The 24,298-nt window shown below is 45.9% G+C and overlaps 1 pseudogene; it reads right to left on the bottom strand.

Moving 5' to 3' along the window:
* Positions 1 to 264: 264 nt before the first annotated feature.
* LOC141026803 (PHD finger protein ALFIN-LIKE 3-like) lies at positions 265 to 24,035 on the bottom strand (annotated as a pseudogene).
* Positions 24,036 to 24,298: the final 263 nt, after the last annotated feature.

Below are 24,298 nucleotides of genomic sequence, written 5' to 3' on the forward strand. Positions count from 1 at the left end.
CAGCAATTAAGTGCCTCGGAGCACTTCAAGATTGGTGCAAACAAATATTAAAAGAGCATAGAAGCGCTCATCTGGGCTAATTTAAAAAAACATACTTCTCTTACATTATCCGGTTAACATTGTAACATGAATTCTTGAATATATCCCAACGAAATGCGAAAAGAATGTAATGCCTCTCTCACTACCTTTGTAGTTAAGCATTTTTCATACAAAGGGCCGGTGACTGCATACGCAACAATGAAGGAAGCGTGCGCATATTATATCCTACTCTCCGATCTCTTCGTGGATGCACTCAGCACACTTGAATTCTTTGAGATGTTTTGCTTCAGAGGCAGTTATGTTCACATATTTGCCATGCATCGAACCACTGGTCACATATGTCACTGCATATCCTAAAGGCGTTGGCATGGTACTGAGCACTACAGGTTTCACAAAAGTATGTAACTTCATGATCATTTTCTTTGTCTTCAGCAGGCTTCCTAGAGTCCTTGTTTGGAGCAGATAAATCTTGCATCGACTCTTGAGATGGTGGCACACTCTCTTCAGCAGGTGTGATAGAGTCAAGCAAGTCTATTGTAAAAAAAATGCTGGAGATTGGATTATTAGTTTGCGTGTTTGTTTTAGATTTGGGCACTACAGTTTTGTCACTTTAGTTAACAGTTTTTTGCATGAAGCACCCATGCCATGCATATGGCTGGTGTTGGCGTGGTTCATACCATTGGCTGCAGGCTTGGAATTTCCCGGTACTTCAATCCTATTCCGAGGCGTGATAAATATACAGATCTCTATTTTTGCCAAAATTATACACATCTCTCTACTTTTGGTGAATTTAGAAAATTAAGCCGGCCCTCTCTATATCTTCCGTGAAAAAGATCGCATGTGCACACACAAGTATATATGTTTATGTACACTGTGCATTGCCAGTGGAAAATAGCTAGAATCCATATTCCAGACAATTTTGTTTTTTTAATTTGATCATTACTAAAATAAATAGAAAACTATGTCATTTATCTGATGTAGTTTAATTAGTGAAAAAAATATGTATGTAATATATACGGCTTAAAAATTACAAATATTTCAATATAGAATACAGTGCATGGATACTCTTCATTGCCAGGAGAAAATGAATGCCCTCATGTACTCTTGTAAAATTAATGCATGATCGAATCCTAGAAAATATATGTTCTAAAAAAGTTGAAGGTTTGTGGGCGACAAGTGTCCAATGTCTGTAATAAACTTAAGACCAAACCCCATCATATTTCTTTAGGATATAAAAGGACACAAAATTATACATCCACCAAAGAATTTCACATTTGCAATACTATAGCCCACCAGTACACATGCAGACTTCATAAAATTGCTATAATATTACATCTTCTATCAATCTGGAATTATTGGGGCATGGCACACCAAGAATATATATCACGCGCATTGATTTCACACACTTGTCAATTGGAAAAGTCTATGCATGCAAAAAATACAACCACTAATGCACGGTGTTGTTTATAACTCGATACTCTTTTTCCTTTGTCTAATACAAAAATAAACACGGTCATATATCTGAAAATAACCTTTTTCCCAAAGGAATATGTTTGAAAGTAACTGATCACACTATTGGCCTAAACTCCCCTGTGTTTCAATACAGAACTACGCTACCCCGTGCAACAGCACTGGATTTTGATGACAAATATCATACACATGTATAATAGATGACCCCTTGTGCCATTGGCACAAAGACTGACTACAACCAATAAATACAACATAAAGGGCACCTGGGCCCCTGGTGGAAAGACCCAATGCAACGGATAAGTCAAGAGAACTGTATTTAATAGTATTAGTTTCATTACCCAAAATAGGACCTACAGTGTATGTATTTGGACTCAAAAGGATGACCCTATAAAGCACGTCTACTGCATATCAAATATTTCCATTTGTCTCGAAGCGCCTTGTTTTCTCCCGTGGGCCGCAGCACACAGGGAAAAAGAAATTCGCATGGGCCTTCGCGCGCACGAATATTTTGTCACGCAATGGGCTGGCCTGAGTACTTTCCTGTGGGCTAGCCTCACAGGACAATTCATTTTCCTGTGTGTTATATACTGCCCTACAATAAATGAACTATTTTCCTCAGGGCTTAAGTAAGCCCGCCAGGAAAATTATTGTTCCTGTGAGATACTTCGGGCCTCACAGGAAAATAGGTCACCCTAAGGAAAAGTGTAGTTTCTGGTAGTGAATAAGGCGCATAAAAGGGATTAACATCCTAGTGCATTTTTCATACTGAGCGAAACGATCATCCAATCTAGGGGAGGAGCACGACCAAATGGCACGTACAGCAACACGCACACTGAACTTGACAGTCAGGCACACCGCAGCGTCCAAAAGCCAGCTAATTTTTTAATAATAATACAATTTTTTTATTAATTTTCAGAAATAATACACGGTTTTGATATTTTTCGAAAATAATATGCCCTCGTCTTACTGGAGGACGACTGGACCTAATCGTCCCCCTGGAGCTAATCATCATCCTGGAAGACGACTGGAGCTAATCTTATCTTCCTGGAGGACGATTAAAAAATAATATATTTTTTTATTATTTTTCAGAAATAATACACGGTTTTGATAATTTCCGAAAATAATACGGCCTCGTCTTACTGGAGGACGACTGGACCTAATCGTCTTCCAAGAAGATGATTAAGCTCCGGTCGTCCTCCAGAAAGATGATTAGCTCTAGTCGTCCTTCAGAAAGATAATTAGTTCCAGTCGTCCTCCAGAAAGATGATTAGTTCTTGTCATCCTCCAGGAAGTTGATTAGTTGTCGCAGCACAACGAATGGATGGACATGTATTCGACTCCGGCACCACCTCCCACACAGGAAACACAGTATGACCAGGAATGGTCTGAGCTTCCTCCCCGTAGCGTTCGGGCACCCCACAGGTATATGTGGCCTACGCCGCCTCCACCACCTCCACGTACATCGAAATTAAACGGTACGGCTTCACTTAGATAACAGAACACTTTTACAGATAATTAAGATACAAGTACATCAAAATTAAATGGTACGACTTAGCTTAGATAATACAGCATACAAACTACATGAAGACATCATCGTCATCCTCCGCCGATCAACACTCTTGCCCTTCGACGACGAGGCACTCTTGCCCTTCGATGATGAGGCATTGTTGCCCTTCGACGATGATTCACTCTTGCCCTTCGACGATGCAGGTGTCTTGGCCTTGCTGCTCGGCATGAAGATATCGTCTTCGTTTTCGCTTTCCTCAGTCCATAAATAAGTATGCTCTTGGGCAGTCCTTAGGAAAGTTGCACTCCTATGTTGTTGCTTCTTCCACCTAACATGCAACCTGAGGTGTTCTTTCCACTAATCATCTTCCTGGAGGACGACTGGAGCTAATCATCTTCCTGGAGAACGACTGGAGCTAATCATCTTCCTGAAGGACGACTGGAGCTTAATCATCTTTCTGGAGGAGGATTAGGTCCAGTCGTCCTCCAGGAAGACGAGGCCGTATTATTTTTGAAAAATATCAAAACCGTGTATTATTTCTGAAAATTAATTAAAAATGTATTATTTTAAAAAAATTAGTCAAAAGCCACGCAAACGTTTGAAAACATACCATCTGGCAAAGGGACGCGGCGGCAACAGATCAGGTGGCAAAAGCACGTCCATCAGGGCCATCCGTCCATGGGTCGGAACAGCAAAATGACAGGTCGGCAAAGGTAGGGTCCACCAAATAGCTAGCCTCACAGCGTACATACTGCCCTATGGGTTTCGCATGTCTATGACATGACAACATACAATACGATGCTAGTTTAGCTCGGCTCAGTGGCACTTGCTTGTCTAGAAAAAAACATAACCAAATGCAACTGCGAGGCGAATTAGGATGTATGAAATGTGTTTCATTGATTTATGGAATTGCAGCCTGCAATGACACACTTTTCATGGGACCTTGTAAATTCATTCACTTCAGAATGATGAAGAAAACCATGAAATTAAATGGTTGTGTTGTCAATGTTAGCTTATGACAAGATATCAGGCTATAACAACATGCTAACCTACGAGGCCAACTACTGCATCAAGGGGAACCGACCAGCCCGACGAGAAAATTGTGTTTGGACCATCCCACCTGTTATTTGAAAAAGGTGCACCGATCACACCCAACCGGGCACCATAGGTGTCATGTTTGGCCGCCTTCCCTGCTCCAAATCCATTACCCAACGAATTTTTTATGTGCTTTTCTCAGGACGATTCCGCAATGTGTGTACTGTTGGGGTTCCTTAGTTTGCCTCATTAACTGGAGTGTCTGACAGCATCGCAGTTTAGGAGGACCTGCAGCCTAGGGCACCGGAACCTGCCCGTGCTTTTGTTTTCTATTTAATGGAACCGGGGTATATTTCAACATAGACATGACAGTTGAGCATTCAGTTTTTTCTTCTGCTGTCAGCGCTCAACGACCCCTCGCTCGTTATGACTTATGAGTGCCTGTTATTTTGACGAATACTGAGTGACTCATATTCGCCCCCAGATGGCACTCATGCAAGAACATATCTCTACACGTTAAACACAACCTACTCAGGCAGGTCCCAAGGAACCAAATTATTACAGTAAATCGCACTGATCCTCTCAAAATATATTTTGTCCATCAAGGGGGAGAACGCTTTTCGAGACAGCCCCCAAAACACTAAATTTACTAAAACCAAGCGTCACCCTCCTGACCGTCCGCGTCGTTGAATGGACGAGCTGTACACCCACTCCCACGTGCTCAGCGACGCTTGATAGGCCGTTCCGCCGTCTCAAACAAGGCGAGATATTCGGCACCTGTCATGCGGCGGCATGGCCCATCGTCGGACACATGTGCAGAAGGCCGGTTGGCTCCTCCATGCGATGCTCTAACCGGCTCTCCGTGACGATCCTCCATAGCCTATGGGCGGGCCCTCGCTCGGGAAGATCCGGCAGCACCCTCGTCTTCAGCAGGCTTCCTAGAGTCCTTGTTTGGATAAGACACATTTTGCATTGAGTCTTGAGATGGTGACACGTTCTCTTGAGCAGGTGTGATATAGTCTACGTTTGGATTGGACACATCTTCCACTAAGTCTGGAGATAGTGGCACGTTCTCTTCAGCTGGTGCGCTCGAATACCTGTTTGGATTGTATACATTTTGCATCAAGTCTGGAGACGGCGGCGCATATGCTGATATCCAAGGGGTACCGTAAGAGAGATAGAATCTGTCGTAGACACTTGGCATCTTGTTCACCATATCAAATAAACGTAGCCTGAAAAAGAAAGTAAACCAACATCATCAAATCAGCAATTGGCTGCGCAAGCAATATGTAACACATAGCATTCCTCATGCATGGTGGAACTATATAAGCACTCAAGCATAATAATGATTTAAAGTCAAGATCAAGAGCGCCCCTAATAAGAAAAACTCATTATTTAGTGATGAGGCTCTAACAATTATTTGTGCAGGACTACCGTCTTATTTAAGCTGTTTTCTCCATTCAGTTTGTTAAATAAAAATTAAAAAAAAGTGAGAGCAACATATTATGTAAAAAAAATCGAATCTTCTGTAAGCTTGTTTCAAAGCATAGGAATTGCATACTGTTTTGTTAGACAGAAGTTACAGGTTTTTTCCTTTTTGCTGCATTCAAACATTCCTCTACATGCATGCACATGCTTTATGAGCAGTGAAATTATTGGTTACCTTTTTCTGGACGTTCATTGCACATATAAAAGCCGCAAATATTAAGTGCATAAAAAACTGTTTGTGAAACGAAGTAATAGTAGTGTATATCCTTGAAAAAACCCGGAGTCACTAGTAGAAAACAGGGCTTTCGTTCGGGCATGGCAAGCCCATTAGTCCCGGTTCAGTCACGAACCGGGACCCATGGGGCCATTTGTCCCGGTTCGTGAGCCCAGGGGGCCGGCCGGGGCCTCGTGGGCATTGGTCCCGGTTCTAGGCACGAACCGGGACCAATGGTCCTCGCTCCTGGCGCACAACCATTGGTCCTGGTTCGTGGCTCGAACCGGGACAGAAGGCTGAGCTTTAGTGCCGGTTTCTACCACGAACCGGGACAAATGAGTTGCCTATATATACCCCATCGCCACAGCAGAGCACTCCATAGTGCTCTGTTTTTTCTGGCCGGCGAGGGGAGGGCATTTGGGTGCTCTAGCTCACCTCCTATGCACATGAGGTGTTCGATGAAATGTCCGAGCCACACTAGTTAATCTTTCTCCTCTCGAAACTCGACCTCCGAGCTCCATTTTCCCCGAGATTTGTCTAGGTTTAGCGGTCCGTCACGTCCCGTCCCCGTCTTCACCGCCGTCGATCGCCCGCGCCGATCTCGTCGCCAGCACCACCGTGGTGAGCCTCTTGTTCTTATCTTCTTTCTGAAAGATTTTTTTTTCTTACTTTAGATAGATACTTGTCTAATTTTGTTACTTTTATTATTCTTTCTTATTACATAGTGCGATGGTTTTGGTATCCGCCCCCGTCAGCCCTCGTCCTGTCTATGATTCGGATGTGGTATATATTATCTTTTCATAACTATTTGGTTCATTTATTGTTTATGACAAATATGCCGACCAACGTGACATAGATTTTATTTATCTAGGAGGTGGTTGAACCGGAAATTCCAACTGACCCTATTGTCGAGAGGTTAAATTTAGTTGAAGAAGAAAACAATTACTTGAAGGAAAAAATAAAAAAATTGAGGAGGAGAAGATGATATTGGAGTTGCATGTTGCGGATGTCGTCGATGATCACAATATCAAGATGGATGCAATGCGCTTGAAGATTAGAAAGATTAGAAAATATGCCATTCATACCGAGGCTTGGTATCATTATGCCGTTGGATCAATTGTTACCTTGGTTGCGATTATGATCGCATTTGTTTTCGCATTGAAATGTTTTACATAGTTTCAATGTATGGTTTAATTAATTAGATGCTCTGGAGAGCTATATGTTGTTAGATGAAAACTATGTATGTACTTTGGTTTTAATGTGACGATGAGCTTCTATTAATTTGGTCACTTAATTATCTATTCATGATGTTCTGTAATGGTTTTTGACACACTTAATTATATATAATGCACGCAGATGAACCGGCAATAGATGTACGGTGACAGACACACCTCCGAGTACATTAAGGGCTTGCATGATTTTCTCGAAGTGGCTGAGGCAAACAAGCAGAATGGTTTTATGTGTTGTCCATGCCCTATATGTGGGAATACGAAGTCTTACTCTGACCGAAAAATCCTTCACACCCACCTGCTTTACAAGGGTTTCATGCCACACTATAATGTTTGGACGAGGCACGGAGAAATAGGGGTTATGATGGAAGACGGCGAAGAAGAAGAGGACGATGACAACTATGTGCCCCCTGAATACGGTGATGCTGCAATGGGGGAAGCTGCTGAAGATCAAGAGGAACAAGACGATGTGCCCAATGATGCTACAAGGGGGGAAGCTGCTAAAGATCAAGAGGAACCAGTGCCCGATGATGATGATCTCCGCCGGGTCATAGTCGATGCAAGGACGCAATGCGAAAGTCAAAAGGAGAAGCTGAAGTTCGATCGCATGTTAGAGGATCACAAAAAAGGGTTGTACCCCAATTGCGAAGATGGCAACACAAAGCTCGGTACCGTACTGGAATTGCTGCAGTGGAAGGCAGAGAATGCTGTGCCTGACAAAGGATTTGAGAAGCTATTGAAAATATTGAAGAAGAAGCTTCCAAAGGATAACGAATTGCCCGACAGTACATACGCAGCAAAGAAGGTCGTATGCCCTCTAGGATTGGAGGTGCAGAAGATACATGCATGCCCTAATGACTGCATCCTCTACCGCGGTGCGTACAAGGATCTGAACGCATGCCCGGTATGCGGTGCATTGCGGTATAAGATAAGACGAGATGACCCTGGTGATGTTGACGGCGAGCCCCCCAGGAAGAGGGTTCCTGCGAAGGTGATGTGGTATGCTCCTATAATACCACGGTTGAAACGTCTGTTCAGAAACGAAGAGCATGCCAAGTTGATGCGATGGCACAGTGAGGACCGTAAGAAAGACGGGAAGTTGAGAGCACCCGCTGACGGGTCGCAGTGGAGAAAAATCGAGAGAAAGTACTGGGCTGAGTTTGCAGCTGACCCAAGGAACATATGGTTTGGTTTAAGCGCGGATGGCATTAATCCTTTCGGGGAGCAGAGCAGCAATCACAGCACCTGGCCCGTGACTCTATGTATGTATAACCTTCCTCCTTGGATGTGCATGAAGCGGAAGTTCATTATGATGCCAGTTCTCATCCAAGGCCCTAAGCAACCCGGCAACGACATTGATGTGTACCTAAGGCCATAAGTTGAAGAACTCTTACAGCTGTGGAATGGAACAGGTGTACGTGCGTGGGATGAGCACATGGGGAAGAATTTGACCTAAAGGCGTTGCTGTTCGTGACCACCAATGATTGGCCCGCTCTCAGTAACCTTTCAGGACAGACAAACAAGGGATACCACGCATGCACGCACTGTTTAGATGACATTGAAAGTATATACCTGGACAAAAGCAGGAAGAATGTGTACCTGGGCCATCGTCGATTTCTTCCGACCAACCATCAATGTCGAAAGAAAGGCAAGCATTTCAAAGGCGAGGCAGATCACCGGAAGAAGCCCGCCATGCGTACCGGTCATCACGTACTTGCTATGGTCAATGATTTACACGTAATCTTTGGAAAGGGTCCCGGCGGACTAGCTGTTCCGAATGACGCTGAGGGACACGCACCCATGTGGAAGAAGAAATCTATATTTTGGGACCTACCCTACTGGAAACAGCTAGAGGTCCGCTCTTCAATCGACGTGATGCACGTGACGAAGAACCTTTGCGTGAACCTACTAGGCTTCTTGGGCGTGTATGGGAAGACAAAAGATACACCTGAGGCACGGGAGGACCTGCAACGTTTGCACAAAAAAGACGGCATGCCTCCGAAGCAGTATGAAGGTCCTGCCAGCTACGCTCTTACGAAAGAAGAGAAAGAAATCTTCTTTGAATGCCTGCTCAGTATGAAGGTCCCGACTGGCTTCTCGTCGAATATAAAGGGAATAATAAATATGCCAGAGAAAAAGTTCCAGAACCTAAAGTCTCATGACTGCCACGTGATTATGACGCAACTGCTTCCGGTTGCATTGAGGGGGCTTCTACCGGAAAACGTCCGATTAGCCATTGTGAAGCTATGTGCATTCCTCAATGCAATCTCTTAGAAGGTGATCGATCCAGAAATCATACCAAGGCTAAGGAGTGATGTGGCGCAATGTCTTGTCAGTTTCGAGCTGGTGTTCCCACCATCCTTCTTCAATATCATGACGCGCGTCCTAGTTCATCTAGTCGACGAGATTGTCATTCTGGGGCCCGTATTTCTACACAATATGTTCCCCTTTGAGAGGTTCATGGGAGTCCTAAAGAAATATGTCCGTAACCGCGCTAGGCCAGAAGGAAGCATCTCCATGGGCCATCAAACAGAGGATGTCATTGGGTTTTGTGTTGACTTCATTCCTGGCCTTAAGAAGATAGGTCTCCCTAAATCGCGGTATGAGGGGAGACTGACTGGAAAAGGCATGCTTGGAGGGGGGGACTCAATAATATGCAGGGACGAATATTCTTGGTCTCAAGCACACTAAACAGTTCTACAGAACTCTACCTTGGTGACCCCGTATGTCGATGAACACAAGAACAGTCTGCGCTCCAAACACCCGGAGCAGTGTGACGACTGGATTACATGTGAACACATCAGGACTTTCAGCAGTTGGTTGGAAACATGTCTCAGAGGTGACACCACTGTTTGTGATGAGTTGTACTCGTTGTCCAGGGGACCATCTTCGACTGTATTGACTTACAAAGGATACGAGATAAATGGGAATACATTTTACATGATCGCCCAAGATCAAAAGAGCACCAACCAAAACAGCGGTGTCCGCTTTGATGCAACAACCGAGAGGGGAAAGGCCACATATTATGGTGACATAATGGACATATGGGAACTTGACTACGGACATGATTTTAAGGTCCCTTTGTTTAAGTGCAAATGGGTCAATCTGTCAGGAGGCGGGGTACAGGTAGACCCACAGTACGGAATGACAACAGTGGATCTGAACAATCTTGGGTACACTGACGAACCATTCGTCCTAACCAATGATGTGGCACAGGTTATCTATGTGAAGGACATGTCTACCAGACCGAGGAAAAGAAAAGATAAGGAAGCGAATACATCATACGATGAGCCAAAGCGGCACATAGTTCTTACAGGAAAAAGGGACATTGTGGGAGTGGAGGGCAAGACAGACATGTCTGAAGATTATGAAAAGTTTCATGAAATTCCTCCCTTCAAAGTCAAGGCTGACCCAAGCATCCTGATAAACGATGAAGATTATCCATGGTTACAGCGCAATAAGCAAATGACACACGCGAAGAAAAAGTGAAGACTTTCTCCCGCAACTATTATGATGATACCATGCCAACTTTGTAATAGACGAGTATGATACCATTGTCCATTTTGTACAAGAAGTGCATCTAGTTTTTGCCGTAACCCTCTCAACTTTCTTGCACATGCTATGTGGATGAAATGATGATACCATGCCAACTTTCAACCTTTTCAAAGTTCATTTGAAATGCTTTTCAATTTTAGGGTCTTATAGCTCAAAATAATTAGTAAATGCATGAAAAATAACAGGCCAAAAATTAAAAATTATGCCACCTACTGGGCCACCACGGCCTGAATACGATTAGAAACCCATCCATGGGCCAGGATTCAGGCCCGCAGAAGGCCCAGTAGGCCCACAGGCATGTACAGAGAGGTTAGGCCCGTAAACCTACTTTAGAGAGGAGCTCGACAGCTCAGGCGCACCGCACCTTATAAACAGGTGCGCCTCTCTCTTAGCTAGCGAGGTGGGACTAAACTCACCACCACGCCGCTGTGCAAGGCCATTGGTCCCGGTTGGTGGGACGAACCGGGACCAATTCCACCCTTTGGTCCCTGTTGGTGCCACGAACCGGTACTAATGAGGCTGTGGCCCCACGAGCACCTTTAGTACCTGTTCGTGGCACGAACCGGTAATAGAGTTTCTTACTAGCTAAGCAGTTTTTTAGTCCCACCTCGCTAGCTGAGAGGCACTAGGAGCGGTTTATAAGCCCTGAGTGCAGAGACGATGAAGAAGAGGCGCAATGCTAACGTTGCTTAGCTTCAAGCCTTGAGGAATAAGGTAGACTGCATCGAGCTATGTGCAGTGCAGTCTACACTATTCCGAAAGGCTTGAAGCAAATCAACGCGCATTGCGCCTCTTTTTTATTTTTAATCATTAAAAGCAAAAGGAATTTTCATAAAGAACTTTTTTTGATAGAAACTTTAATAGCAGAAAGAATTATCATAAAGTAAAATAAATAAGTAATTAGAAACAAAATAAAATAAAATAAATAAGTTTTTTGTTGTAAGTAGAAACAAAACAAAATAAATATAGCAAAAAAGAAAACAAAAAAACTAAATACAGCAAAAAGAATTTTCATAAAGAACTAATGGCACTAATAGAAAGTTTATATTTTTTCTAAAACTAATGGCACTAACAGACAGTTTATAATTTTGCTGACCTAAAAGCAAAAAGAATTAAAAAATAAAGCAAAAAACAAAAGAAAATAAATAATGCAAAAAACAGAACCAAAAAACAGGATTTTTTTTTAAAAAACTGCCACCTATTGGGCCACCACGGCCTGAATACGACTAGAAACCCAACCTGGGCCAGGATTCAGGCCCGCAGAAGGCCCAATAGGCCCACAGACAGCACAATGTGACATTAGGCCCGTAAGCCTGCATTTGAGAGGAGCTCGAGAGGGCAGCCGCGGTGGGGCTTATAAACCACTCCGAGCCCCTCTCAACTAGCGAGGTGGGACTAAACTTTTGGCCGCGGGCAGCGCAAGGCCTTTGGTCCCGGTTGGTGGCACCAACCGGGACCAATGCCCCCCCTTTAGTCCCGGTTGGTGCCACCAACCGGGACCAAAGGCCGCCGCTTCCCGCCCTTTGGGCTGCTGAAAAGGGACCTTTGGTCCCGGTTGGTGCCACCAACCGGGACTAAAGGGTGCCATTCGTCCCGGTTTGTGCGTTGAACCGGGACCAAAGGCTTTGCTATATAAGGCAGCACTTAGGAAATTTTCAGATTTCCATCGCCAGTTGCCCCCGACGCCGCCAGGCTGCCCGTGCTCGCCGTCGCCGCCCGCTCCTCGTCGCCGTCGGCCCGCGCCCTTGCCTCGACGGGTCGCCGCCCGGTGCTCATCGCCGTCGCCCTGCCCCCACGCGCCGCCCCACCTCGTGCTCCCCTGCTCGCGCGCGCCGTCTCGGCGCCCCGAGCCCCCCTTCCCGGCCCGCGCGTGCTCGCCGGCGCCCTCGCCGCCCCCGCCTCGTCCCGCCCCCGCGCTCCGGCGCCCTCGCCGCCCCCGCCGTCGCCATCGCCCTAGCCGCCCCCGCTGTGAGAGCCGCCGCCCCGGCTCTGTTTTTTTATTAGTTAATTGTTTTTTGATCATATATATATAATGTATATGTGTATGTATGTGGCTATATGTTTTTGTTCATATGTGGCTATATTTTTTTTATTTTTATTAGTTTAATTTTTTTGTTCATATGTGATGTATATGTGTATGTGGCTATAATGTATACGTGAACAAAAAAAAATTGTATGTATCTAGATGTTCAAAATGTATGAATATATATGTCAAAAATATTTTTTTGTTCATAGAAAGTTTTTTGTTCATATATAGAAAGTTTTTATATATGACAATGGATATATATTCGATATATATGAGAAATGATGATCCACATGGAAAAGTTTTATATATGCAAAAGTTACAATTTTAGAAAAGTTTTATATATCTAGCTAGGAAGGGAAGAAGAAGAAAAAGAAGGATAGGAAAGAAGAAAATAAGAAGAGGAAAGAAAGAAGAAGAGGAGAGGAAGAAGAGGAGAAATAAATAAGAAGAGGAAAAAAGTAGAAAAAGAAGAGGAGAAGAAGAAAGGAATAGAGGAGAAGAAGAAAAAATAGAAAATATTCTATTTTTTCTTCTTCTCCTCTTTTTTTTCTTCTTTTTTTCTTCAATCCTCTCCTCTATTCCTTTCTTCTTCTCCTCTTTTTATTTCTTCTTCGTTTTCTTATGTTTTATCGGGTCTGTCGTCGTCGATATATACCCCTCCCGATAACTTCAACACGAGGGGGGATAACTTCAACACGAGGGGGGGTCGATATACCCCCTCCCCGATATCATTATTTTCCCGTGTATGTGTGTTGTCGTTGTCGATATTACCCCCTCCCGATAACTTCAACACGAGGGGGGGTCGATATACCCCCTCCTCGATAACATTATTTTCCCGTGTATGTATGTCGTCGTTGTCGATATAAAACCCCCTCCCGATAACTTCAACACGTGGGGGGGGGGGTCGATATACCCCCTCCCCGATAACATTATTTTCCCGTGTATGTATGTCGTCGTTGTCGATATATATAACTCCCTCCCAGATAACTTCGACATGATGGACGGTCGATATGTATACCCCCTCTCGACCGTGATAACTTATACCACGGGAGCACCCCCCCGGCCCTCTCGCTCGACCAAAACTCTCGAGGACACCCAAACCCTAGAAAAAAACGATGTCGGTCTCCTACCCCCTCCCGCCGCACCCCTACCCTTGAAGCGTTGCCTAGGCCACCCCAAACCCGGAATAAGCTAGGTCTACGTTTGCACTAATATATCCACCTGCTGTCATGTTTGTGTAATAATTGCCATGTTGTAGTATTTGCAGAAACAATGGAGCACGGACGAGATGAGCAAGCAGAAGCGGTGTTGGGGGACATAATCTTAGCCGGAGGTGATATCTTGTCGTATCTTAACGACAATGATGGTCTGGAAGAACAGGGTGAAGAAGCAGGCTACGGTGATCGAAGAGTGCAGGAGGAAAGACATGATTATGATGGCTCTGGTGACCCAATGCTGGTGCAAGAAGGAGCCCGTGGTGACGGCTCCGGTGAACGAACAGAGTCCGGCCAGGTAAATATATTAGTTAAGCCTGTGCTGACTAGCTAATTGATGCATTCATTGTTTTGGTATGTACACATATTAATTAACACTCGTCTTTCTTCTTTTTTCTAGCCCTCCGGATCGAGCACAACTGCGGTAAAGAGACGAGGCCCGAAGAGAAAGTTGCGCTCGGTTGAAAGGTTTGAGATCACAACAATCGCGTGCGACGGCCAACCGATTGAACCCCTCCAGACAAAGGATGCTTTTGCTGCTCAGTGCGGGGTTCTAGTTAGGGACAAGATCCCGATCAGCATCCACCAATGGTATAAGCCTAAGAAGGAAGACCCTGAGGTGTCTTATGTCAATGATATGCAGAAAGATGATCTTTGGACTGAGCTGAAGGCAAATTTCACACTACCGCCAGAGGAGGATCCGGAGAAGCCAGTTATAGAGCAATTAATCAAGTCTCATGCTCTTAAGAAGATGGCAGACCTATTCAGGAGGTGGAAGAATGAGTTGAAAACGTTTGTCGACAAAGAAGAGACACCAGAATTCATCGGCCGGTATGAGAAGATCAGAGATCATTGGCCCGCATTTGTGGCCCACAAGACATCGGAAAAGAGTAAGAAGATGTCAGCGACAAACAAGAAGAATGCTGCGAAGAAGAAGCTTCACCATCGCGCGGGGTCAGGTGGCTACCTCAAAGCCCGGCCTAAGTGGGCCAAGTCTGAGAGGGATCTGCTTGATAAAGGGATCGAACCAGAGACAATGAACTGGCCAGACCGTTGCAGGACTTGGTTCTTCGGGGCTGGCGGAACCTTGGACCCTGTATCAGGGAGGTGTCGTTGGACGGACGAGCAACTTGCAATACCCGTCAAGAAGCTTAAGCACTATATCGATGCAGCGCAGCAAGGGACGTTCGTTCCAGACAGAGAGAACGACGAGCTCACAATGGCCCTCGGGGATCCTGAGCACCCTGGATGGACACGAGGCACGCCAGGCTCCGTTCCGTGGAAGGCTGGTTTTCCGGACGCGGGCGGTTACAAAACCCAGGAGAGGAGGAAAAAGTGGAGCAGATCCAAATTCAAAAGCTGCACGAAAGGGTTCAAGCGCTAGAGGAACGAGACGGCAATCGAGATGCCGAAACTGCCCCCGAAGCTACACCGCCATCTCAGCGGAGAAGCAGCGTGGCTTCCACCGAGCTGCCTCAGCTGGAGCATGCGGCTCCTGCTAGCCACCCCGTGGATGCTATCACGGAGTCTCAACATTGCCACCTTATGGCGGAATGGCAGAACTTGAAAGTCAAGGCAGCCGTTGGCTCTGTTTTACCTACTGAACCCGGCGCAACCTACCACTGCCGGCCGATTCCAGAAGGATATGCTAGGGTGATGGTGGATGAAATAACGGAGGGATTTGAGGACCTCCAGCTTGACCACCCTACCGGTGAAGGGGAGACTCGGCTAGGTTTAGCTCTGAAGACTCCATGCCTATGGCGGAAGGAGCTCATCAAGCTTCCAAACTGGACGGCTCCGGTGAGTAAGGGCACTCCGCGTCCTCCTCCGCCTCCTCCTCCGGCGAGTGATCAGGGCACTCAGCCTCCTTCTCCGGCGCGTGGCGGCACTCCGCCTCCTTCTCCGCTAGCGCCGGCGTGCCAGAGCAGCCAGCCTCCTCCTTCTCCGCCTCGTCAGCAAGGGCGGAAGAGACCCGCCGCCGCTGCGGCTGCTCCGGCGCGTCGTAGTCCTTCTCCGCTGCCTCGTAAGCAAGGAAAGAAGACAGCCGCAGCCGCTCCGTCTGCTCTGCCGGCGTCTAGCAGTACAGCTGCTAGAGGCGGGAGGCAATACAGATGCGGTCCTTCTCTGAAGACTCCAGAGAAGTTACCATATGAGAGGACCGAGGAGGAGAACGCGAAGATCGTGCGAGCCGAAGTGAAGAACTTCTTTGAAGGGGTGAAAGCAAAGAAACATCCACCTCCGGAGGAGAAGGTAGATCCGGTGAAAGCAAAGCGCACTCTGGCTGCCCTGACAAAACCACCAAAGTCTTCGCCGATAGGCAACTATGAGCGCGTTCTTGCAAAGACATATGCCGAAGCGGAGCGGTCGGGAAGTACTGTCAGTGATAAAAGGATGAAAGAACGACGAGCTGGGAAAAAAATTGCCCAGCTCGGTGAACAAGCGAACCAATCGTGCCCCCCGCTCAAGGTGTCAAAAGACATCTCGTCGCTAATGATCCGAGGATGGTGCCCGGTTATAGAAATCTTGGAGATTACCTGCCCGACGATGTACATTATGAAATCATGGAGGTGGACGAACACAAATACCATTACGGGAAGCCTCTCGTCAAAGATGTCAGATCTCTAAGCACGATGATGCGAAGACTACATGATTGGTACATGAAAACCTGCAGAGAGTCTGATGGGATGAGTACTTTGACGCTGAGAGTTAAACCGGAGCATGACCTCTTTGGAATTGAACTGCTGAATGTTCCATTTGAGGATTTCTTCCAGTTTTACAATCAAAAGGCCCTCGATAAAACAACGATCACTTGCTACTGTCTGTAAGTAGTACTACTTCTGTCATTAAGTCTCTCTATATAGGTCAGCTCTTTCATTGCATGTATTTATACTTATCCTCACTATATTATGCAGATTGAAGATCGCCGAATTGAAGAAAAGACAAATCGGTGATATTGGGTTCATTAACACAAATCTCATAGATGCATATACGGTTGAAAAACATCCCAAAGAAGCCGAGGCCAACTTGCTACAATCGTTGGTATTAAATCAAAACAAAGATATAATACTCTTTCCTTAAGACTTCAAGTGAGTGTTACTGTCTTGTGCATATTCGGTTTCCCTTATTAGTCCAGGTTATGGTAATGTAATTGATGACTTATGCATGCATGCGCAGCTTCCACTATATTCTCCTAGGGATTAAGCTTGAGCCGGGAGTAGTAACCGTCTTAGACTCGAGACGAAAAGATCCCCAGGACTATGCGAACATGACTCAAATGCTCCAGAAGTAAGTTAAATCGATCATTATCCACCATATCACCAACTTTGTTCATTTCCTGATATCAAGTAATTGTTTTCTTTGTCTGGCAGGGTTTGGAGAAAATTCACCTCAAAAGCCCCGGGACTGCCGAAGAAGCTGCAATTTAATCACCCGAAAGTAAGTAGTATAGTAGCATGTTCCGTGCATCTCCTAGTGATTCAAGCGGTAGTTTCATCAATACCATTTAGCATGCTTGCTTATCAGTTTGATTGACCTCTATTTCTTGTAAAGTGGTTGTGGCAGGAACCCGGGAATAATTACTGTGGATACTACGTTTGCGAGTCCATCCGCTACCATACCTGTGAGCGGGGCTACACTGAAGAACAATATGAAGTGCGTAAGCAATAATATTCACAATTTTATTTTATTACCATCATTTGTGTTGAGTTTCATTTATTCATATATATATATATATATATATATATATATATATATATATATATATATATATATATATATATATATGTATTGACTCCCTTCTTCAAATTAGATTTTTCGGAAGCGGGATGAACTCCTTGTGGGAGATATGCCCTAGAGGCAATAATAAATGTTATTGATTATCTCCCTGTTCATAATTATGTTTATGTTCCATGCTATAACTGCTGTGGTTCCCGAGCCCGTATATCCATAAAGGCTCTGGGGAGAACCCATATGCACGTGTGGAATAATAAACGGTAAAATGTATTCCTAGTCGTGCCTCTAAGACTAGCTCAAGTATTGCATGATGATTATGTTTTCCCAATCATGGGCATGTCTATGCCAAGCAACTTTGAGGGCACAATGTCAGGAAGGACATTTGTGTTGAATCGACCCGAATTGATGTTATGCTATGAGATACATTCGTCACAAGTTAATGGTTTATAACACAGAGATAGTTAATGTTTGCATAATTCCTTAGACCATGAGAGTATCGAGTTTCTTCATGCTTGCTTCATGAACTTTGGGGTTTGTTAAACGTCATCCGTAACTGGATGGCTATTACGGCGGCTTACGGGTTCATGGGAAAGTATGTTAAGTAACTTGATAGCTCGAGATTGGGATTTGCTCCTCCGACGATGGAGAGATATACTCGGGCCCTCTCGGTGTTACGGTGTCCATCATCGTCTAGCCAGACACTTTGTGATTTGATCACGGGGATGCCGGAACACGAAACGAGAAAAGAGAACAAAACCGGTAACGAGGTAACTAGCATAGTGGACAAGTTGTTGATCCATGGGAATGCCAACATGTCTCACCTCGGGTATTTGTAACATATCGCGAAGCAACAGGAATAGCACACGGCAACTGGAGGTTCACTCGAATATTTATTCGTGTGGGTATAGGGGTCAATATGGGTGTCCACGGCTCCGATGTTGATCATTGATCGGAAGGGGTTCCGGGTCATGTCTATACTTCACCGAACCTATAGGGTCACACGCTTAAGGGTCATCTATCTGCTGAATACTAGACAGGGAGTCTGAGAGAAAATCACCGAAAAAGTTTCGGACACCGAAAAGTTTCGGACAGCGGAAAAGTTCCGCAGAGAGAGGTCACCGGATGAGTTTCGGTGAAACCGAAAAAGTTGTTTCGGGGTATGCCATTAAGTCAAAATGGTTTCGTCACATGCCTGATAATTCTTGGAGGGTGCCAGAATCATTCTGGAAACTTTTTGGAATTTTCAGAAATAAAAACCGAAAATGTTTCGGAGCTGCCGGTACCGCTTTGGCTGTTTTTCGCAGATGAAATTCACTAATCTGAAATTGTTTCAGAACGAATCCAAAATCATTTTAGTGGGTACTGGAATTATTCTAAGACCCACAGAAATATTTTCGGATTTAGTGGACGCGAAAAATTGTCTTCATGAATAGTGAAAACGCATTCTTGTTTGCTTTTCGCAGATGAAAATCACTAAACCGAAATTGTTTCGGATCGCGTTGAAAATTATTTTAGTGGGTACTGGAAATGTTCTGAGCCCACATAAATATTTTCAGTTCGAACGGACGCTGAAAAATGTCGTCATGAATAGTGAAAGTGCTTTTTGCTTGGCTTCTTGGAGAAGCCACCTCGAGGGCCTTTTTGGTATTTCCCCCCTTGGCTTCTTGGAGAAGCCACCCTTGGGCTTGGCCTATAAATAGGGGTGGAGGGGGCTGCCTAAAGGATCATCCCTTCTCACATACAAGTGCCATGCATGATCTGGCTTCTCTCTCCCTCCCAGCGAAACAGTTTCGTAGAGCCGAAAGGCTGTCTGGGTTCCGGTGGGAACTAGTTCTGGACGGCGAAGCCCTGCCGGATAGATGACACCGTATGTGTGCAATTCTGTAGAGAGATCGTAGTTTCGGTCTTAGTTCGTGAGTGCCTCCCGAAGGGCTGTCCGTGTGACCGTCCGAGTTTCAAGGTCCTCCCGAAGGGCTGTCCGAGTGACCATTCGAGTTTCGAAGGTCCTCCCGAAGGGCTGTCCGCGACACCGTCCGGGGGGCTGTTCGACCGCCTCCCAGAGGGCTGTCTGAGGAGCAGATGAGGGTATACATCCTCGCGGTTGGGAGGTTGTAAATCCTAGCTGCGGGGATCTGCACCGCCGATCGTCATCGACTCTACTTCCCGCTGCGCTACAAGTCGGTAACGAAAAAGATCAAACCATGTATGCAGTCTCCATAGTGGTCCTGGGCTGGTGCGTAGGTCGAATTTTTTTTGTTTTCTGTCGCGTTACCCTTCACTCCTAGCAGAAGATCGTATGCGAGGAATTCAAGAGGAATTGGCGGCATTCTTCCTTGACCACGTGATCGCTGAAAACGGAGAATACTATGTAGACCCTGTGTTCCTACAATATAATTAGGAGATTGTATTGTAAGAGATAATTATTGTATATATGTAGCCGGTAGTGTCGGATAGATATACGAGAACTTGTTGTTCGACCAATATCTCGGAGAAGGAGAGGTGGTCGATATCACTTCTCTCTGTATGCATATGTTCATGACGATCTTCTGTTTCCTTCATTTGATTACTAGCTAGCGTGTCTACTCCTCTCCATACGTATATAGTACGTAGCGTCGACCAAGCACGGAGATAAGAGAGGACACTTCTCTCTATTAATTAGCTAGCTAACACAATATATGAAACACCTAGATTAACCCCCCAAAACTCCTAAACCACCCCCTTTAAAAAAAACAAAAACCTCAGCTCCTGCCAGGTGCTGACGCGTGGATGCCTATTGGTCCCGGTTGGTGACACCAACCGGGACAAAAGGCCCTGCCTATTGGTCCCGGTTGGTGGCACCAACCGGGACCAAAGGCCCTCCTGCCTGGGCTCCCCGCACCGGCCACGTGGACGGCCTTTAGTCCCGGTTCGTGTAAGAACCGGGACTAAAGGGCTAGGGCATTAGTAACGACCCTTTAGTCCCGGTTCCTTATGAACCGGGGTAAAAGCCCCTTTTCCTACTAGTGAGTAGTAGTAGTAATTTGAGTAAAATGCACTGGCGGTCATTGAACTTGCATCGATAGCTCATTTTGGTCATCGTACTTAAGAATACGGTCAATACGGTCACTATATACGACTGTTGGTGATTATACGGTCACTGCCTCACCGTATGGCTTTGTATTTTTTCCAAGTGACTGGTCAAACAATCCAAATGGTGCCTCATCAGCTCAGGTCCCACATGTCAGTGGGATATAAAGAAATAAACAAAATAATCGACACAGGGACCTCTTGGTCCAACCCAGACGCGCTAGCAAATTGAGCGCGCGCGGAAACCTTTGTGATGCAAAATTGGATCAACCTCTTATTATTTACTGTATTTACTATTACTAGTACAAAGCACGGACAGCACACACCCAGCACGCATGCACATGCGCCCACAACACACAGGTGCAAGAACGCGCGCGCACACACTCACACACCGACACACGCGATTACTCTCCTATGCATGCACATCACTTCTCGGTGTCTTGCTGATGGCGCAGCGGTCGACGGCCCCGGCGTCGACGCCGAGCGCGCGTGGTCGTGGGCTTACGTATCTCGCCTGTCGGGCGGCGGCTGCAGCTGAGCTGGTCGAAGGTGGCCGTCGACGAGAGCGGATGCATGGATGATGCTCGGTGCGTCAAGACTCGCCCGACGTGTGTGCGCGTGTACTAGTGTGAGTATTGTGCTGGGTGTTCATTGTGTGCATGCCTGCTGACTGCTGTGTGCTAGCGCGTGCGTGCGTACAATGTGTTCACGTCCTGTGTGCGCCGTGGGTAATTTATACGGAGTATTAAGTATCAACTAATTTTTTTTACACAAAAAAGGTTGTGCGCTCAACCGGCTAGTTTACGTGATCGGCGGCGGCGAGCAAGAGATCCATGCTAACGTCCATAATTTTAGTTTAACCCACTCACATGCGGCGATTCACATAGGCAGAGAATACGATTTTTTTACCCCACTGACATACTGCCCCCGCACAGGCAGTGAGAGAACGCGAGTTGATGTGGCGCCACTTGGACTGTTTGACCGGTCAACCAGAAAAAATACGAAGCCATACGATGGGATAGTGACCGTATAATCACCAACAGTCATATATAGTGACCGTATTGACCGTATTCTTAAGTACAATGACCAAATTGAGCTATCGACGCAAGTTCAATGACCGCTAATGCATTTTACTCTAGTAATTTGGTAGCAACGTACTTTTGGTTGGCGTCCAGTTGAGTGGCAAAGAAAAAGATGACGCCCATGAGCCACGAGTCGGAGAGGTGGGCGACCAATGAGAGATAGTCAGTACCGGAAGAGTTTTTTGCCACTCAACTGGCGGTTGATGCCCAGTGCCGGCTTCGGCATGCCTGGCGGTACCATTTCATCCAGCAGCGTTAACTGCCAGCTCCCGTCCACGTACCCATACAAGCGCATTGGCTCCTTACCTGCAGCCAGAAAATGAAACCCACCACTACATCAGCCGATGACTTGCACACTTCAACACCTTATATTTACTAATTGTAATTGGAGGCACCATACGAGATTTACACTAATTTGAAGAAAAACCATTTCTGCAAACCATCAATTTTATGGAGGGTCGTTATATTATTCAAACAGGATTTATCTTCGTACTTGTTAAACAAGTCTATTGTAAACTAATGGAGAATGGATTGTTAGTTTGCGTGTGTGTTTTTTATTTCGGCAGTACAATTTCGTCACTTCAATTAATTAAGTGTTCTTTGCATGAAGCACACACGCATATGCATGGCTGGTGATGGCGGGATTTATATGATTGGCTGAAGACTTGTAATTTGCCGGTGCTTTTAGCCTTTTAAGCAAGGCGAGATAACTATACACATCTCTCTACTTTTGCCAAAATTATGCACATCTCTCTACGTTTTCAAATTTAAAATTAAGCCATCCTTCTGTGTATTGTCCGTGAGAAAGATCACATGTGCGCACACAGGTATCTATGGCATATACCATACACTGATACATATATGTGCATTGCCACTGGAAAATAGCATGAATTCACATTTCCTGACAATTTTACTTTAAAAAATTTGATCATAAGTAAAATAAATACAGAACTATATCATCTATCTGATGTAGTTCATTGAAAACTTATGTGATATATGTGGCATAAAAATTAAAAATATTTCTAAATAGAACACAGTGCGTGGATACCCTTCATCGCCAGGAGAAAAGGAATGCCCTCTTGTACACCTGTAAAGCACTTTTGCATGAATATTGTATGAATATATATTAATGCATGCTCGAATCCTAGAAAACAAATGGTCTAAAAACAATTGAAGGTTTTGTGGGCGACAAGTGTTGAATGTCTGCAAGAAACTTAAGACCAAACTCCATCATATTTTGTTCACGAAAAATAGACAAAAAATGATAGATCCACCTAATTCTGCATCTGCAATACCGAAGCCCACCAATACATAGGCAACCTTCAGAAAAAATTGCTACTATGTTGCATCTTCTATCAATCTGTAGTTACCGTGGCATGGCACACCATGAATATCACAAGCATAGTTTTCACACAGTTGACTATTGAGAAAGTCTATGCATGCAAAAAAAACTCCGAGTAATTCAATTCTTATTTTCCTTTTGCTAATACAAAAATAAACATGATTATATATGAAGCAAAGTAACTGATCAAACTATCAGCCTATAAGTTTCGGGTGAGGCTACACTTCAGTCGACTGATTTTTTCAATTAGGGTCAATCGATGTGTGGGCCGTTGGATGAAGATCGTGTGGCAACTAAACCTTCTTCTTCCTCACATCTGTTTCTTCCCCAGACCGCCATGCGTGCCACCACCGCCCCGCGGCCGGCGGCGCTCCCGCGACCGCCTCGCCGCCCCGCCCTCCCCGGAACCTCTCCCTACCGCCGGTCCGCCGGCGCCCCGGCCATCCCTCTAGGCCCCCCGCGCCGAGCTTTCTCTCCGGTGAATCCCCACGCCACCGCCCCACCACCGCCCCCCCCCCCCCCCCCACCGCAAGCAACCACCGCCCCACCCTGAACCCTAAGATAGATAGTGGGGTAGCCTCTCCGCGAGCCCCCCTCCCCGATGCGGCTAGTTCTTCCTTCCCTCCGGCGAGCCCCCCCCCCCTCCCCCCCCAAAATCGATTGACCAAAGTCGAATCAGTCGACTGAAGTGTTACATAAATCCACTGGCCCACAGCATTGATGACTAAGTCTTCTTTTCTTAATACAAAAATGAATCTAAAATTTCATGTCAGCCGGATCTAGAATTTTGAAGGAAAGAAATATATCGATTTGTGGGCGTGGTCAGGCGAAGCCCGTGCGGCACGGGTGGCGGTGAGACTTTTCCTCCCCAATGGCCTGGAGAGATCGGTGCCACAGGGCAACCCTCTGCGACGGCGGCACAGGCATCGTTCCGGCCTCCCGCGGCGCGGGAAGGTGGTGGCCCGGTGTTATCGCAGCACAGGAAGGCCTCCCATGGCGGCAGTGGCACGGGGCTACAGTGAGGCGACTTGGACATCGTTGCTTCGTTGGTTGTGGTGGACGGTGTGTGGCAAGTGGCGGGGATAGTGGCAAGGCTTGGTCGGCGAGCACGCATGGCACGGCGCACTCTCCTTTGCCACCCTCCATGTGCGCCGATAGGGGGCGTGTCGGCGTCTAGATTGGGGCGCGGCCTTGATCTCGCGGCTCGTGCATGAGGGCCATCTCCCGTCTGTTTGTTGCTCAGGCTCAGTGGGGTCATGTTCCGGCGGCTGGTGATGTGCAGCATCCGACGAGCATGGA

Source organism: Aegilops tauschii, chromosome 7, assembly GCF_002575655.3.
Source record: "Aegilops tauschii subsp. strangulata cultivar AL8/78 chromosome 7, Aet v6.0, whole genome shotgun sequence".
Classification (NCBI taxonomy): domain Eukaryota; kingdom Viridiplantae; phylum Streptophyta; class Magnoliopsida; order Poales; family Poaceae; genus Aegilops; species Aegilops tauschii.